The following is a 13924-nucleotide window of genomic DNA, read 5'->3' as shown; positions in this document are numbered from 1 at the left end:
GCCCCCCCAAGCTGGCCAAAAGTTCCTGGAGGTCCAGCGGGGGTCAGGGAGCGATTTCCCGCCGCGAATCGTTTTCGTACGGAAAATGGCGCCGGCAGGAGATCGACTGCAGGAGGTCGTTCAGCGAGGCGCCGGAACCCTCGCTGAACGACCTCCTGCAGTCGATCTCCTGCCGGCGCCATTTTCCGTACGAAAACGATTCGCGGCGGGAAATCGCTCCCTGACCCCCGCTGGACCTCCAGGAACTTTTGGCCAGCTTGGGGGGGGCCTCCTGACCCCCACAAGACTTGCCAAAAGTCCAGCGGGGGTCCGGAAGGACCTCCTGCCGTCCAATCGTGTTCGTCTATGGCCGCCGCCATTTTTCGGCGCCATTTTGGAAAATGGCGCCGGCCGAAGACAACAAGATTCAGTAGCAGGAGCCCGTTCCAGACCGCTGCCGTTCCGGACCGCCGATGGACCCGCAGGTTATTTAAGTCATTTGGGGGGGGGTTCGGGAGGGTGGGGGATTTAATTTAAAGGGTCGGGGGTGGGTTTTAGGGGGTTTTAGTGTGCCGGCTCACGATTCTAACGATTTATAACGATAAATCGTTAGAATCTCTATTGTATTGTGTTCCATAACGGTTTAAGACGATATTAAAATTATCGGACGATAATTTTAATCGTCCTAAAACGATTCACATCCCTAATATATTTTCTTGAATCTCACCCCTTAACACCCTGTGAGGAAATTGATACTTCCCTGAGCACTTTAATAAGACTAATTTTAAATGGTTGTATGATGGTGATATTAAATACTCAGGGCAACTATTTATAGGAGGAAAACTCTTAAGGCTTTTTCTGTAGCAGCTCCAGTCCTGTGGAACTCGCTTCAAGAGAACTTGCAGTTAGGTGAGTGTTCAAAAACTTTTAGAGACTTGTTAAAGACTCATTTGTTTAAATTGTCAGTCTCATAATTAAATGCATAATCTATATATTAACTCGGAGTAGATTACTATTTTTGACATAACCTGGGGTCTGTGAAAGCAAGGACATTTTTGTTCTACTATTTTTGTGTGAACCTTGAAATTCATTATTTGTTGAAGTTTGTTAATGTTCCATCATTGTACATTTTATTTATGTTCTATTGTACACTACCTATTTGCCTCAACATAGGTGGTATATACATTTTTAATAAAGATAAAGGTAAATATGTGTCAGCTTAATAAAATAGAGGTAAAGGTGATTCCTGTTTTTAGATATTCACAATTATATGGAATCTTTAATAAAAGAGAGAAAAAATGAATTATGGTAGACCAAGAAAGCCAACTGAAGATCTAATTAATGAACAGGACTCTACTGAATTATAATGAATGAGTATGAAGATCCCATAAAGAAATAGGAAGTAGCATGGTCAAAAGACATGGGTAGAGATATTCTGGAAGCTGAGGACGACCAAATAGTGTGGAGATTCAGTGTTGGTAATTTTCTATGTATGACCATGAGAGAAAATGAGTATAAAATCCTTTATCGCAGGATATGCACCCCAATTAGGCTCCAGAAAATGGGTGCTGGAGATAATGTGAGGAGGCAAGCTCGTTCTCCTATGTGAAGGTTGTACCTAAGAATAACAATGTATTGGAAGGAGTTGATCTCTTAGATGCACAAGACTACAGGGGTTCTATATCCTTGCTAATTTTGCTTGGCCTATCCACTCCTGAGCTTCCTACACAAAATAAAGGAGGGATCCCATTAATTGGGCACCTTTTAGTGGCAGAAATACAAAACATAGCCAAGCACTGGAAACAACAAAGTAGGCTTTCAATAGCAAGATGGCTTCAAGCAACCTGGAAGATGTTTACTTTGGAGCTCATTACCTTCTATGTGAGGGACAGATTACAGAGTGTATTGAAACTATGGGGGTTCCTTTTTAAGGTATGCAGTAACCAAGAGAGGAAACTGTCATTCATCTCAAAGTATACATAATCATCTGAATATAGGTCCTAGAATGTACCCCTCTGGGTAGAGATAACCCGTTATCTGAGAAGTTTTGACAGACTAGCCCAGTGTTTGTTTCCTTTCCTTTATATTATCTTTGGTGAACATACATTTTCAAGAATTGTTTAGATATTCTGAACATAACTTTTATATTTCTTGTTTAAGAGTTTTATTTTCCATTTCTTGCTGTCATTTTTAAAGATATATGTATTTCCTCCATTAACTGATTAAGGAGATTTTCTTAAAAACAAAAAAAGCTCCCTTTGAAAATGTCCCCCTCCCTCTTCAGTGCAAGTAAATGTACACAGGACGTTGTTACCTGCATGAAAAAAGGGGCAGAGCTGAGCCAAGGGAGTGAAAGAACATATGAAGATTGCAGTTTTTATGTGCTTACTGTGCACCTGTTTTAAAAGGCACAAAGCACGCAGGTACCAAAATGCACATTCCCCACTTGTCTCACATCTTCAAAAAAAAAAGCAAACCTAGTAGAGTTTCCTTATGAATATGAGCTTGCAGACCTGCAACCAGCATACACATTGCCCTCCTCAAATGCATGTGATATATTTGCACATTAATATATCTCATGGATATTTATTATGGAAATCCTGAAAAACAGATTAGTTTGCAGCACTCGAATATTGGATTTAAGGGCCTTCGATTTAAAGTATCCATTCTACCAATACTACAAATTGGTTATATCTGGTCAGCCCCTCCACAATATTTATTTTTAATTCTCCATTGCAGCAATTACATTTTTTGTACCTCATGCAGTAGTGTTGACACCAGAAAGCACTGATGCCATGCTAACCTGTTGCAATTCATTTTGCACTACACAAATGAAATATTAATTAGAATGTGTTCTCTCTCATTAACTGTGAGTCATTCTTATTAATTAGACAATGCACAAGTAAATGTTAGAGAAGCAGTGATATTTACATGGGTGCTTACCATACATTATTCTCTAGAACTTTTGTAATTTGGACCATTTGCTTTCAATTTGAAACTATGAGAACTCTATACATTAAAATCCAGATATATTAAGGCTTTTTTCTTCACATTCTGAGTCTATGAGAAAAAAGCCTAGTAAGTCAGGCCATACAAAACAGTGCATAGTAAGACACTAGAACAATTTCCCTATTGTATCCACAGGTTTTCCCCTTTTCATTTACAGTGTCTGTCCTCACTATTGTCTACAAAATATGAAAGGAAAGAATGCTAGCTTTAGAAAATCTCCTTTTCAAAATGTTTAGTTGACTAATTTTGCAGCCTGTAGTTCCATGGCATTGTCTAAGGCAAAAGACAAAACACTTTCAATAAAGATATTATAATTTTCAGAAGCATGTGAAGTAAATTAATGTGCACAGATTCATATTTAATACTGCCAAACAACAAACCAACAGGGTCATTTTTCAAAATGCAATGGGCCTTTATCGCATGTGTTAGGGCCTTATTGTGTGCGATAAAGCCCTAACACACGAGATAATGACCGCATCACAGCGATATAAATTAGAGGGAAAGGGGAGGGGTCTGGGTAGAATTTTCAAAAGTTGGGGGGTGGTTGTGCTGTGGGCAATAATGCTTTACTCATTATAGCCGGCAGTAGCACCGGAAATAGCATCACCTTTTGCAGGGGCGCTATGGGGGCGATAGTGTGCGCCGCAGTCACAACCTCAGAGGGCAAAAATGTACCACCACGATGCAGCCAGGTGCACACTATCGCCCCCTGCCCCTTTTCTAGCTGCAGCTCTTCATTCTGCTATATTAATAGCGGAATGAAAAATCCTACGGTAAGTTTTGTATTTCACAGTACTTAGAAAACTATTAGCAACTGGATGTATTTTGAATAAAAGCAGTTCCATTAACATCACAGCTTTCATGTGAGATTGATCTGCATAGAAAAAAGGTTTGGATAAATTATTGGAGGAAAAGTCCATTAACGGCTTTTTATCAAGTTTACTTAGGGAATAGCCACTGCTATTAATTGCATCAGTAGCATGGGATCTTCTTAGTGTTTGGGTAATTGCCAGGTTCTTGTGGCCTGATTTGGCCTCTGTTGGAAATTGGATGCTGGGCTTGATGGACCCTTGGTCTGACCTAGCATGGCAATTTCTTATGTTCTTATGTCTTAGCCTCCACTTCAGTGATGGAGGAGAGAGAGGAAACTGATGATGATGAGGAGGAAGAGCAGTCGGCGCAGGCACAGAGTATGACTGATGCCCCTGGCATTGCTTCTCCAATGCCAGCATCCATCCTGAAGGCTATAGAGAAGGGATCACGAAAGAAATCTGTGATCTGGAGCCACTATAAAGTGAGGGAGGACCTGTGTTTTGCTCAGTGTAATTACTGTGCCAGGGATATTAGAAGAGGCAAGCAAATGGGACATATATTTAATTCTGGAATGATGCATCATATGCAGAAGCAACACCCAACAGTACTGACATCTGGGGACGGTGGCAGTACCAGTCAGGGGACCCCTTTTTCTAGGCAAGGTAAAGTGGTTGAAAAGGAACAGAGTCATCCAACGCCCTCAGCCCCTTCTAGCAGTCAGATGGCAGGCCAGCAGCCCCCTGCCATGTGTCAGAAGCGATAACCCACCATGGAGGATATGGGGGACTGTTCGGTAACGCTATCCCGGGGTAGGAGGTAGGCAGCCTCAAAAGTTGTAACCAGGAGCATTGGGGAAATGATTGTCCTTGATGACCAGCCCTTGCAGTTAGTGCAGAATGTGGGTTTCAAGCATTTTTTGAAGGTTGTACTACCAAATTACAAAATCCCCTGCAGAACCACATTTAGTAGAAAGGTCATCCCCAGCCTGTTAAAGCAGTGTCGCAGTCGCTTGCAAGCACTGCTAGCTAAGGCAGAGGGGAGTGTGCATTTCACCTGCGATATCTGGACCTCTATGAATGCTTCACACTCTTACCTCTTCCTGACAGCACACTGGTGGTACCTGGCTGAGGCAGGGGAAGGCAGCAGCTCTATTAGTGAACAAGTATCAGGGTGCAGATGGACTTTACTGCACACCGACCTGATGGACCAGGCCCATACCTCAGCCAATATTCTAGCACGCATCAGGCAGATGCTGGCAGGCTGGCAGCTAGACCAGAGAGACAGGAATCTTCAGGCAGGGTTCTTTGCCACAGACAATGGTGCAAACATGGTAAAGGCAATATCTGAAGGGGGCTTTCCGAACATCCGATGTTTTGCACACAATCTGCACCTGGTAGTGAAGTCAGCTCTGGGGTTGAAGTCCAAGCACCAAGAGAATGAATACCTGCAGGACTTAATACACAAGTGCAGGAACATAGCAGTGCACATCCACAGAAGTGTGAAGGCGGGGCCGGTTCTCCATCAAAAGCAGATTGATTTGGGGATGCCTCACAAGCATCTCATTCAAGACATTGGCACCTGCTGGAATTCCACCTATATGATGTTGCAGAGGTTAGTGGAGCAGCAGACACCTCTTCATGATCTTTCTGTGGAAATGGACATAGGTATGCAGAGTCCCCTACGGCATCATGATTGGTTAGTCATGAGTCAGCTGGTAAAAATCCTGCAGCCCTTCAAGGATGCCATGGAGGAGCTGAGTTCCAGAAGTGCCACCTTGGCTGATATTATCCCTATAGTTAATATTTTGGAGGGCTTTAAACAGGAAGAGGGAATGACAGCAGAGGTGCTGCATTGTCTGGATTTTTTGCAGAAGCAATTGCAAGAGAGATTAGGACCTTTAACAAAACACCACACATACATGTTCGCCGCAGACTGTGATCTCCATGTGATAGGAAAACTCGCCCTACAGTCCAATTGTCTCTCATTTGTAAAGGACCTGCTGTTAGGAAAGGTCTGTGAAGAGGAGCGTCATAGGCAGAGACATATTAGGCATGAAGCAGAGGAGGAAACAGCGGGCACTTTAGAGAGTAGTGCAAGTTTATGCAGGAGCAGCACTCTGTCAGTGACAACTAGTACTTCCTCCTCTACTTTAGTACACCAAAGCATTGTTGTCCCTAAAATAATAATCTCTTCTGGCATAGGCTAGAGTGAAAGCAGCTGGCAAGAAGGACTCTCAGCCCACCCAAGCAAAGGAGACACCAGCACAAATGTCAGTGACACAGTATCTCACAGTGCCCACAGAGGACATGGAGACAGATCCGCTGGCATATTGGATAGCCACACCTAGGTATGGCTGTCCAATATGCCACACCTAGCCAAAGTGGCTCAGCGATATTTGTCATGTCTACCAACCAGTATGCCCAGTGAACATGTATTTTCAATGACAGGGGATATCATGAGCCGTCATCGCTCAAGTTGATGGAAATGCTAGTGTTTTTGAAAATAAACATGCCTTTGCCTGGGTTTCCAGATTTTCCCTGTGAATGGCAAGATGAATAAAAGCAATTTAAAGCCTTGCAACATCTCCACCTGCCTCATATGCTCCAGATAATATCAGAACATGTACATGACCTCAAACATTGTGCCTGTCTGTCCGGCCCTTACATCACTACAAGGGCCTGACCTCAACCGCTGTGCCTGTCTGTCCAGCCCTTAAGTCACTAGAATGACCTGACCCCAAATGCTGTGCCTGTCTGTCCAGTCCTAAAGTCACTACAAAGGCCTGACCTCAACCGCTGTGCCTGTCTGTCCAGCCCTTAAGTCACTACAAGGGCCTGACCTCAACTGCTGTGCCTGTCTGTCCAGTCCTAAAGTCACTACAAGGGCCTGACCTCAACCGTTGTACCTGTCTGTCCAGCCCTTACATCACTACAAGGGCCTGACCCCAACCGCAGTGCCTGTCTGTCCATCCCTAATGTCACTACAAGGGCCTTACCTCAACCACTGTGCCTGTCTGTCCAGCCCTTTCATCACTATAAGGGCCTGACCTCAACTGCTGTGCCTGACTGTCTGGCCCTTAAGTCACTACAAGGCTGAGTGATCCACCGCTAAGAGTTGAAGCTCATCCGTTTCTTTCCATGCCTTGCGCAGTATGGCAGCAGTAATCAACTGAACTGCGAAGAGCTGGAACAAGTTTATCTTCCTCTTGGTGCCCTTCCATCAATTCAGCAGGTCGCCACATCTGATCTGAGGTCATAGTCGGAGAGGAAAAGGAGGTGGCACCAGCTCCCTTTCCGCATTCTGTCCTGGGCTCGCCTATTTCTTAGTACCCGCTGACTCATGTTGAACTGCTGTTCACTTGGAAACCTTCTCCACTTCACCACAGTTTCCAAGGCTCGGGCCCCAATCTCGGGGCAAACCCATTCCAGGGATCCCTGTCCTTCACAAAGGAAAGGGCACTCACCCTGGGTCTTGCCAATCTCTTAGTACCCGCTGACCTATGTTGAACCGCTGTTCACATGAAATCCTTCTCCACTTTCACCTTCAAAGTTCTTGTTTGTATATCTGCTATTTCCCCCCAGATTTTCAAAGATCAGCGAGAACTCACTAGACACCAATGGAGCCGCCACTCTGCCAGCCTGTCTTGCCCCTATAAACAGCACAGTGACCTGACTACCTCTATTCTGCCAGCCTGTCTTGCACTTATCAACAGCACAGTGACCTGACTACCTCCGCTCTGCCAGCCTGTCTTGCACCTATCAACACCACAGGGACCAGACTACCTCTAATCTGCCAGCCTCTCTTGCACCTATCAACACCACAGCAACCTGACTACCTCCGCTCTGCCATCCTGTCTTGCCCCTATCAACACCACAGTGACCTGACTACCTCCGCTCTGCCAGCCTGTCTTTCCCCTATCAACACCACAGGGACCAGTCTACCTCTACTCTGCCTGCCTGTCTTGCCCCTATCAAAACAACTGCAACCTACACGCTTGTGTAGCTCTTGTTATATCCAGAAAAGTCCAAATTTGTTGGCCTAAATACAACTTTTCTCTATTTTTAAGAGATAATTTTAGTATTTTGTCTCTATCTACTACATGTACAAATCTTATACATAGAATTTCATGATGTTCAACTTGCTCAGACATGGTTTGTTCCAAGAAAGCAGAAATATTACTCAGATCATACTGTTGCAAAACATTTTTTTAATTCCCTTCGTTCTCTTTTTTACTCGATGACACAAAGTAAATCTTTGCTATTGGGGGAATCTCTTCCAAAGTCAACATTAAATTTTCCATCAGATATTTCTTGAATTGTTCATAAGGAGATATAAGCTTCACACTTGGAAAATTAAGGATTCTTAAATTATTATATCTTATTTGGTTTTCCTTATTCTCAATTTTCCTGCTATTCACAAGTTCTCCTTGGATCAGTCCAGCATGCACTTTCTCCACCTGGTAGACCCGATATTCAAGGACTGATAATTTCTCATTATGTGTACTTACTATCGAATCTATCTGTAGCACACGATTCTGTGTGTCTACCACTGTTGTATTTAAATTCAGAATAATTGCTTTTAAATCCATCCAAGTAGACCATACATTTTCCAGATTTATGGTGTGTGTCTGTAATTCGCTCGAGTTAGCGGGTACACTCACTGTTCCTTGCAGACGGTGTTCCTGCCTCAACATTGAGGCCGCTGCCCGGCCATTCTGCTCCTCCGGTGTCGAGGTTAGAGGGGTTCCTCCATTCCTATCACCATCCCCTCTAACCTTAGGTCTCACCCCTTCTTCCTCCGGATTTCCCCCAATGGGGTCAGCAACCTCCGACTGCTCCGGTCAGCCAGTCACACCTGAAACCCAGAGTCTGTGCAAGACGAGGTGGCAGAGGCATCACGGGAGCGCCGGGACATAATGAGATGTTTAAATCCAACATCATCTGTGTTTTCTCCACACCTATGCCGACATCTGGTAATTCTCCCGGGGTTCTAGCATTACGTAGTGAGAAGAAGTTCCCGATGGTTAATTGAGAAGAGGTAGGAGCCATTGTAGTCAGGGTCTCCACTCTGATTCTCCCCTTCCTCTTAGTATGTGGCATTATTTTCAGGGAAATTCTTTAGGAGCACTCGTCTCTCACAGCCTTCTAGTCAGGCACCATCTTGGATCTCCCCCTTCAAATGAGTCAAGAAGTAAAAAAACATAGGGGCTCAGATTACAATTTATTATCCTAGTAAATATGTAGTAAAACATCAGAATGAAAGGTTTGTGTTTTTATAACCGCTTGAGTTGTATAAATTTCTTGATGCCAGATTTCCTGTTGTCTCTGTATCCTAATCAGGGAAATGTATAATGTGTGCTACTCTCCTTCTAATAGCATTTGATTTTTTTTCTTGTATTTGCTCAATTATTATGCATCATGGATCCCCAATTCCTTTATAACAGGAGAATTACCTTAAACATAAGGCTGGAAAATTAGGATAAGAAATTGCTTATCTATTATGTTTCTTCTGTTAGATTCTATATAGACCAGCCTATATGTATTGTTATTGTTAAGTGTAATAATTGTACCTATTCATTGACATGCTGATATTGTTGTCCATATTGTTAAAAAGCATAAATTAAAAATTAAAAAAAAAAAACCACAGCGACCTGACTACCTCCACTCTGCCACCTGTCTTGCCCCTAACAAAACAATAGCGACCTGACTACTTCTGCTATGTCATCCTGTCTTGCCCCTATCAACACCACAGGGACAGACTACCTCCACTGTGCCAGCCTGTCTTGCCCCTATCAACTTTCTGCCACTCTGCCTTGCTGCCATACACCAGATGATTCTACTCCTTGTGGTATTCTTGCCACTATCATGGTTCCTCAGTGTGTTGGTGCTAGTCTTTCTGCTGCTTTGTCCCTTTATCGGGGCCTTGTGGTTTTTTCTGACACTCTTTCTGCTTGCTATGTTCCCCCTTCATTGTGCTGTAGGATGTCGATGCCACTTGTCTTGCCACTTTGCCTGTCGTGCTGCCTTCGAGGGTTCATGCATCTGTTATTGAAGCTGTGGTGTGTTTTTGACACACCACAGCTTTGGCACCTCTGTTAAAGCACATTGTTAAAACTAACCCTACTATTACTTCCTCCAATGTTACCCAACTTTATCTATGCAATTCTATGTTAAAACTCTAATGTTATTCTCCAAATATTTTTCCTGTAAACCGTTATGATGGCAAAACCGAATATACGGTATACAAAACATGTTAAATAAATAAATAAATACATAGACACTTGCCACTCCTGGACCACTTTGCCCCTTTACAGTGCCTTAGACTATTCATGCCACTTTGGTGCCACTTTGCCACAGAATGAGCTCTTTCCTCATTCTGATGATTGCTCCCCAGAAGTTTCATCTGAATTGATAAGAAAACATCAATTCTGCAGCCAAAAATAGGCTGCAAATACTTCCCCCATTGACTTTAATGGCAAACGAAAAATGAATGAAACTAATCAACGAATTGGTTTTTCCCCCTATGAAACTCATGCAACGAATTTGGGTCCCGGCGAAATGAAAAATGAATCGAAATTAATTTTTTCCTTCTGTACATCCCTAGCAACCTCTTATGTTCATTTCTTTTCCTGGGTTTCTTTTAGTGTAACTTGCTTGACCTTAAGCATTTCTACAAGGAGGATCTGAGTTGTTTGTGCAGGGAGGCAACATAAATTCATTGCCCCCCAGGCACCGGAGACCCTCGCTACGTCTCTGACTGCAGGTCAATACCTAGATTACCAGCAGAGTTTAGGATTGTAATTGTTGCTTGTGATTATTTGGCCCATCTCTATTCTTTTCTTAAGCCTACATTTAGTTCTTTAAACAGTTTAAAAAAAACTGCTTTTTAGCTTTCAAAACAAATTCTCTGGCAAATTTGTTTTGTGGTAGGGCTCTGCTAGTATCTGTAAAAGTAAGTAGCAGGACAACTCAGCAAGTCAACTGCATAAGAGAGTAATTTTACTAAAGTAAAGAGGATTTTGAGGAGCTTTTCAAAGTTTAAAGGCAACCATCTTCAAATCTATGGAGATGAACTGGAGGTTGCCAGAGAAACGGTACCATCTTAGATACTGTTTCTCAGATGTTATAATTTTCTGAGTGACCACAAGCAATGCTAGTTCTCTAAAACGTCCAAACTCCCCAAGGAGTATACAGCAGGTCTTATTGTCATCCGCTGTGCTGAACATTTTTAGAATGTAGCATGTCCAGCAGTTACAATGAGTGCCTCGGGGTCTTTCAATGTCAAGCTGCAAATAAAGATAAATCCTGAAAGATGCCTTACCTGGCAGGCTGACAAACCCTCAGGAGTGTTAGATGTGGCACATCAGTGAAACACAGAAATGGAAATCTGTTGGTAAGCGTGGGGGTGGTATGCTGAAAAAACATCAGAGTCTTCCTGTCAGGTTGTCCATTTAGAGGATTAGCTGTGAGTATTTATCTGCAGCTGGATCGGTTTCTCATCTTGAGATTGTCATGCTCCTTCTTTCGGTTCAGTGCCCTTTAAGACTATTGCTTTTTCTGAGCATTTATCAACTTACCACAGAGTTTCAATCTCAGACATATCTATCTTAATCAAGGTGATTGAGTATGACTGCCTGTAAGCACCTGGCAAATAAGACACCCTGGCTGGGAAATCAAGAAATAATCAGCCATTCTTTATACACAGTACTGATAAGTCTCCCAAGCAAAACCAAGACAGCATCTTGTAGCAATGAAAATAGAGATACAAGACACTGTAACTGGTAGTTTCATGATTGAACAGTAACTGCTGCAGAATTTAGCTAAGCTTCAGGTTATGTACTGTAATATGTCTGCTTGTTTCACAGCTAACAGGTGGTCTGAGTAACCTTAACTTGGTGGATCTGGGTTCCAGTCCCGTTAATACTTTGAGATAATGGTAGAGCAGTTCTTGGAGTGGACTGGGCTCAATGTGAATCCTTTAATGGACATGGAGACTTTCCTCTCTGTGGCTGACCATCCGTGCTCCTGGCTCCCCAAAATGACAATTTTCAAAGATAATTCCATGGGTAAAACAACATTCTATGCACGGAAAAGGACTCCTTGAAAGGTGCTTCTCCCTCTCTCCATGGGTATGTATGCATGTAGAGCCAGAAAATGTATAGTTTCATGCACACAGAGGAGGCATTGCTGTGAAGGGGAGGAGTTAGCACTTACGTGCATGAGCAAAAAGTTACACACATATGTGCCTGCACAAACAAGTACTTTTGCTGGAAAGAGTAGCCACACAAATATCAGGTAGAAGCCTGGGCATGTTCTTTTACCCAACTTACTTTTGAAAAGGAGTTTTCCATTTCAAAATTGATGGAAAGTCTGCAGGTTAAAATACCCACAGACTTTATGCTGCTACACACAGTTTGAAAGTTGTCCTCCAGTGGGACAATAATCAAAACTGCCATGTTTATGCAAACTCCACAGCACTTTTAACAATGAAGTTTACATGAATGTTATATTGGCCTTGTTTTTGGAAAAGAGTGCGGGCTGGAGTGTGAAATGCATGTGGCATTGGTTAAGAAAGCCCCTGCATTCTCGCAGGTGGTGGAAGCAGCTGCAGAACAGGCCATGGAGGAGCCATGGCTGGAGCTGTGTTATAGGTAGTGTGTTCACTCATGCTATGTGCCTCTCCATTAACACTATCACCTGATCCAGGACACCTTTCTTCTGCTGCTGTATATCATTGGGCCATACCTGAAATGGCTCATAAGGTACCTAAATCCGCTGAGTCCATGTTCTCAGCAACCTGTAACAACCTTGATAATGGTGGACCCTTGGTGCTTTGGTGTGCTTGGCACGGCCCACTAGGACTAATCTGACATCTGGCAGATGAGGTGAGACCAACTGCAGCTTTGCCTATACCAACTGCCTCACCTGCACTTTGAGCCCTTGGGTTCTGGTGGCCTACAGATCTTAGGTGGATCCCTAGGCAGTTCAGAAAATTAAGTCCAAAGACAAATGAAGGTCAGAGAGGGCAGCAGACAGCGAATGAAGAAGACAAGCCAGAGGTTATGCCCACAAGGCATGGGCAGTTTCAAAGTAGAGATCGGATCCAGGTGACAATTCAGAAGGGTCAAGGTCTAAGCATGGGTCAAATCCAAGAAGGCAAGCTGTAGAGATCAAGATGAAGTCAAAGACCAGGGAAAGATAAAGACGTGGGCAAGACAAGGCAAGGCAAACAAGGAATGAATGAGGAAAGAACACAGGAGCACTGGAAGACAAGGACAGGAACAGGAACACAGGAACAGGATAAGGAACACAAGAACACCAGAACAAGACATAGGCAAGGCAACATGCACTGAAGACCAAAGAACTTCAGGGTACCTGTTGCTGAGGTATTATGGGATTATTCAGGCTAGCCTTTTAAGGGAAGAGCCAATGACAAATCAAAGGGTGCCTTGGGGGCTTTTCCCACCACAGGCCCTTTAAGTCTTAGAGCTTGCCACGTACACACACATGAACACAGGCCTGAACCAGAGTGAGGAAAACTGTGATATTATGATTTGGGCAAAAACCTAGTAGATATGGATCAAAAATGTCATGATCATCTAAGAATTGTAGTTGTTACAAAGCAGACTTTTCAATAATTTTACACAAAAATGGTAATGATACCGGGTGATAGTTTAAAGGATTATCTTTATCCATCTTATAAAATCCGGGGTCGGCGCGCGCAAGGGGGTGCACATTTGTGCAACTTGCGCGCGCCGAGCCCAGAGCGCACTGCCCGTTCCCTTTGAGGCAACTCCGAAATCGGAGCGGCCTCGGAAGAAACTTTTTTCTACCCCCCCCCCCGCACCTTCCCTTCCCTTCCCTTCCCCTCCCTGACCCACCCCACCCCCCCCCCCCCCGGCCCTATCTAGACCCCCCCCTACCTTTATCGGAGAAGTTACTACTGCCTCCGGGCAGTAGTAACTTACACGGGCCGGCGCAGCAGGCCCCGACACAGGCCACTGTGTCGGGGCACTCGGCCACACCCCCGGACCGCCCACATGCCCCCGGACATGCCCTCGATCCCTAACTGTGCCCCCTGGCCACGCCCCCGACCACCCCTTTTTGCAAGCCCCGGGACTTAT

Source organism: Rhinatrema bivittatum, chromosome 2 (genome assembly GCF_901001135.1).
Source record: "Rhinatrema bivittatum chromosome 2, aRhiBiv1.1, whole genome shotgun sequence".
Lineage (NCBI taxonomy): Eukaryota > Metazoa > Chordata > Amphibia > Gymnophiona > Rhinatrematidae > Rhinatrema > Rhinatrema bivittatum.
Note: the sequence above shows the minus strand (reverse complement) of the source record.